Source organism: Otolemur garnettii, unplaced genomic scaffold (assembly GCF_000181295.1).
Source record: "Otolemur garnettii isolate 467f Iridium unplaced genomic scaffold, OtoGar3 scaffold00056, whole genome shotgun sequence".
In the NCBI taxonomy this organism is placed as follows: Eukaryota; Metazoa; Chordata; class Mammalia; order Primates; family Galagidae; genus Otolemur; species Otolemur garnettii.
The window spans coordinates 3126009-3131525 of record NW_003852451.1 but is presented as its reverse complement, the minus strand read 5'-3'; the positions used below and the strand labels follow the sequence as shown (position 1 = coordinate 3131525).

Sequence of the window (5517 nt, the reverse complement as noted above, 5' to 3'; positions counted from 1 at the left end):
ACTGTGAAGTACTGTTAAATACATGGTCACACATCTGGAAATTCCCAAGCTTGGATAATTTACAAAAGTATAGCCCAAGTAGGGTTCCAACTGGCCCTTCATTCTGGGTGCCCCTGGCACTGTTACAGACGGTGTGATTCAGGGTAGACAAAGGCAGGTTCTCATCTGAACCTGAGCACACACACACAGCCACACATAAGCACAGCTCTAAAGATTGGTTCACCATCTAAAGACCAGAAAGGTACTTTAGCTAAATATCTGCTTCTGGGCTTGGTCTTGTCTAATGGACTCTGAGAGTAAGCTATTTGGAGGGGGCTTTGGCATCACACTACCCTTGAAGATTTTCCTGAGGGGACCTCAGCTCAGCCTCCACACAGACCCAAAGCATAAGGAAGGCAAGTGTGTTTGTCTCAGTGAAGCAGGGCTGATGGAGGTGAGATGATTACTCTTGATTTTTAAAAAAAATATTACTTTTAAAACTATAGTAAAATATACATAATATAAAATTTACCATTTTAACCACTTTAAAGCATTCAGTTCTGTGGCATGAAGGACACGCACTTTGCTCACCCACCAGCACCACCCACCCCCAGAACCCATCATCTTGCAAAACTGAGATGCTGGCCCCATTAGACACTAACTCCCCGCTTCCCTCCCTCAGTCCCTCAAAACCACCATTCCACTCCCTGTTTCCATGACTTTACTGTAAGTAACTCAGATCACTGGAATCGCACAGCATTTGTCTTTTTGTGACTGGGTTATTTCACTTAACATGAAGTTCTCCAGACTCATGCATGTGGGTCATGCGCCTGAACTTCCTTCCCTTTAAAGGCTGAATAATATTCTGTCTCACAACCACAGTTTCTGTATCCACTCCCCACGGAGGGGCAGCTGGGCTGCTTCGACATTTAGCTATTCCCAGTAATGCTGCCGTGAAAGTGGTAGGCAAACATTTTTTTCCAGTCCCTGCCTCCCTTTATTTTGAGTGTATATCCAAAAGTAGAATTATGTTATAGTAACTCTATGTTTAATATTTTTTTTTTTTTTTGCAGTTTTTGGCTGGGGCCAGGTTTGAACTCACCACCTCCGGTATATGGGGCCAGCGCCCTACTCCTTGAGCCACAGGGTCCACCCTCTGTTTAATTTTGTGAGACATCCCCATACCAGTTCCCTAAGGTAACTGTACCATTTTCTATTCCCAGTGTACAAGTGCTCCCATTTTTCCACATCTCCCCGACACGGGTTACTTTCTGGTTTTGTTTGTTTTGATAGTACCTGACGGGTGTGACGTGCTATCTCACGTGGTTTGCGCCTTCCTGGCGATCAGGGATGCTGAGCGTCTGTTCCTGTGCTTGTTGGTCATTTGTCTGTCTTTGGAGAAATGTCTGTTCAAGTCCTTTGCCCATTTTTTAATCAGGATTCTTGGGATGTTTTTGTTGTTGAGTTGTAAGAATTCCCTATATAATCTGAATAAGAATTCCACGTGGATGGATGACGTACAAGTATTTCCTTCTGTTCCACGGTCTCCTTCGCCCTTTGCCGGCTGTGTTCTATGATCCGCAGGAGCCTTAATCCTCAAGTTCGCCTCATCCCTTTTTTGCTTTTGTTGTCCGTGCTTTCGGCATCAGATCCAAGAAATCATTGGCACAGCCAGTGTCATGACGCTGTCCCTCATGTTTCCTTCTAAAAGTTCCATAGTTTTCATGTTTACTTTCAGTGTTGGTCTATTTTGAGCATTTTTTAAAATGTAGCACATGTCATAAATTTGTGTGCCATTTTCAAGCAGGGGCCGTGCTAATCTTCTGTGTACAGTTCCAGCTTAGTAAATGTGCTGCCGAAGTGAGCACTGAAAATCTTTGAAAAATGCATCATCCTAAATAGAGGGCAATGAATTCTGTGTATGACACACTGTGACCCATCCCCAGAAGAAATGAAGGGTTTGTGTCTCAGAGAAATGAAGCCACAGAGAGTCTAGAGGCACCAAGGAGAGAGGGAGGGCGGGAGCTGCGTGTGTCCACCCCGACTGCGCCCCTGACGGCCAGGTGCCGCCCTCCCACCTGCCACCCCGTCTCCTCCTCCTCTGTCCTGCTCCTAGAATGCAACCACCCAGCCCACACGCCAGCCTCACCTTGGCCTTTGCCTGCAGGAACTGAGCTGGGCCAAAGAAAATACCTACAGGTATTGAACCTTGCTGGGGGGTGATGGCCTCTCCCCACGTAATGACCCCACAGCAAGCTCTCCCGGCAACACTCCCTGTCTGTCCCTCACCTCACCAGAGCTTCCAGGCTGCACTCTAGAGCCTCACTCTGAAATGGGAGAGAAAGTGGGAAGGAGACCACACAGGGAGGAAGCATGTCATTGACACTGCTCTTCTCAGAGGGAAGAGCAAGGACACAGTGCTCACAGCAAAAAGGACACTAGAAAAAGAACGAGGGAAGAACAGCAAAGAGTTTTTGGAGATTTAAAACAGAATATTAAATGTTTTAAAAACCAATAGAGCGTTTCAGGAATAAAATTAAAGAAATCCTCCAGAAAACAGAATAAAAACACAAAAACAGCAAAAGGCAAGACAAAATAAGAAAACATGAGGATCAAGTCAGCATAAGAAATGAAGAAATTCTTAAAGTGCAGGAAAATCACCCAGAACTGAAGTAGGCAGCTCCACGTCGAAGGACATGTCACGGGCTCAGGCTCAGGACCAGGGACTTGAAGAAATCGCTCCCCGGCGCAGCCCCATGGAATTATCCTCAGGGATCCGGAATGAGTCCAAGAGCCCCAAGAGAGGAAAAGCAGCCAGTCCAAAGCCGAGGGGAGAAGAACACATTCCACCTCCCCAGAGACTCACTGGGCACCAGAGCTCAGTGGAGAAAAGCGACAAGGTTCAGGTGGAAAAGGATCTTCACCTGGAATTTGTACTTGTTGAAAACACCACAGAGGGAGGGATTTTCAGGCATCAAAATATTCACCTCCCAGGCACCCTTGGTCAGGAAGCTGAGTAAAGCAAGTCTGGCCTCCAGAAATAGAAGGTGGACCAGACTATGCTCTGCTCCGGCCAGGACACATGTGGAGTAATGTTCTCAGTTCCTAAGGGTCTAAGGACATCATTGATTGTGTCCAAAGAGGGCGTCTGCAACGTTCACCATTTAGAAGGTGTTTTAAATAAGGAAGAATCTTCAACATGGCAAAGAGAAATCACGCAGACAGCTCGTGTGGGTAGTTACCTGTGAACAGTCTTAGAAAATAAGAACATTGTGCAGAAGAGTAACGTACCTTTCCTGGAGAAGGTTAAAGAATTAAGTGGAGAGAGAGACTGAATCAATGAGAAAGGACTTTCTAATTCAAATCGAGCTATTCAAAAATGAAACATGTTGTCTGCAGTGCTGAGATTAAATCTGGCCCCCCGCGTTGTCACAGGAAGGCACAGTCTCCAGGGCTTCCTTGACCTGGTGGAGGCCAGCTTCCGGTGTGAGGTGCTTACGATTTACTGCGTTTATCACTTCCCCTCAACCTTGGCTGTGAAATTACACTTCAAAAAAAATTTGATTTGAGTATTTGGTAAGGAACGATTTTAGCTCCAATCCAATTCACTATTTCTTAACTTGAAAACACTGTTTTGCTTCTTATTTGCTTCAAGGTAAACGGTATTTTGAGAATAATGGAAACCCAAGAGACTTTCCTGGGAACTTGGCAGGACTTTTGTCATTCTTATTTCCTGTCCAGACTCTAAGAGCCATTGACAGACCATGACATCATAAGTGGTTCCAGATTCCATCAGTGTCCACCATGAATGAAAACGCAATGGAATCCAGATGCTTCTTCTGGCAAACAGTCCCTTTGTAGGAAAAGTAAACAGACAAGGACTGTCACCGCTTTCCGGAAGGGACTCATTCTCCTTAAGAGCGGCCAGGGCACCTTTGCCTCTCGAGGAGCTCAACTCCCATCCACTGTCTGTGCAAATATCGCCAATCTCATACTCATATTTTTTCCCTTCTTTTAATTAATTGATTGTAACATTTTAAATGAGATAAAAACAATATAGTCTAACAAAAAAGATACTGATGTATAACTTAAGAGACACAAAGACTAACAAAATTCCTAAATGTGCTAAGAGTTTCCTCTGAGAACTACTTGTCATCGACTTGCTGTGTCTGGCTATAACACATTGATGCCGAAATTAAGCATTTCACAGCATTACACTATTTTCTAAAGCTAGGTAATTTCTTAAATAAGAACTTAACCACAAATTTGCATATTTAATTAAAAAATATTTTTCCCCCTAACTTTTCAAGCAGCACAGAATGAGCTATGTTATTATGTCAGGTAATTTTACCTGATTAAGCTCATCTCAATACGAGATAAGCTTTATAGAAATCAATTTCCAAAGCACGTTTAGTGCTGTAACATAAAACAAATTGCTGGACTTCCTTGGCTATGCTCATTACCAGTGGGACAGATAACCCAGTCCTGTCCCACATGTTCAGGAGACAGGTTTTAGAAGGTTATTTTTAACTCATATTCATGCTAAAGAAAAACCAGGTAAAATAAGATACAGTAGTCCTCCCTGGTGCACAGGGGACACGTTCCAAGACCCTCATTGGATCCTGAGGTCATGGCAAGGACCAAGCTCTGCATGCTGTATTCCCCCTACACACACACACACACACACACACACACACACAATGACTAAGTGTGATTTCAAAATCAGATACAGCTAATAAAAAAATACAACCCCAGTTGACCAGGGCAACTGAAACCGCAGAAGACAAAACCCTGGACTAGGAGGCTGCGGCTGCTGCGTGGTGAAGTCTGGTGAGGATGGTGCACGGGTGTGCATGAGAGGGGCTTCCCTGCCCTGAGCGTGCATCAGCGTGAACAGCAGGTCACACCTTTTCACACCAAGCCTCACGAGACCCTACTGATCTTACAATCCTTAAGTAAAATTTGTTCTGAATGTACAAATACAGTGGGGTCTCTGTAGCTGCCCCCATCCCTGCACTGACCTCCTCCTTAAGGTGACCTAACTGTCACAGACAGATGTGGACCCCATGTGGGGTCAGTCCAGCAGGCCTGGTTCCTTGTGCTGGCCACCTCCGTGTGCTGACCAGTTTACTACCATCCCTGAGGCATCAACTGTACAAACACACACATGCAGACAGCATCCAGAATCTTCATTTGAACTGCTTTGTTCAATATAATCAAAATCCATCCTATATAACCAAAATCTGAACCCAGCACCCCTGAGCACTCTAACTTTAGAGAATGAAGGCTGTGGCCAGGACTTGCCCTCCAAGCTCTGCTGACTTACAGTGCAGCGGGGGTATGAGACACACACCCACTGACCCCTTCAGAGGGTCCCACGGTAGGACCGCTATGGAGAGCATGGGAGGCACAAAGGTGGCACAGCCCTGGGCAGAGGAATTGGGCTTTGGGACCCTGGACGGCTTTCCCCTCGTGGCCAGCATTCTCTGAGCTCTCTGGGTCCTTCATTTCTCTGTCGCCGGGCAGAGGGCTCGGGGA

The 5517-nt window shown here is 45.6% G+C and overlaps 1 non-coding gene across 1 annotated transcript; it reads right to left on the bottom strand.

Moving 5' to 3' along the window:
* Positions 1–1741: 1741 nt before the first annotated feature.
* On the bottom strand, positions 1742–1847 carry LOC111726197. Its single transcript, XR_002774036.1, has one exon. It is a non-coding gene; the product is annotated as a U6 spliceosomal RNA (small nuclear RNA).
* Between the last annotated feature and the right edge of the window lie 3670 nt (positions 1848–5517).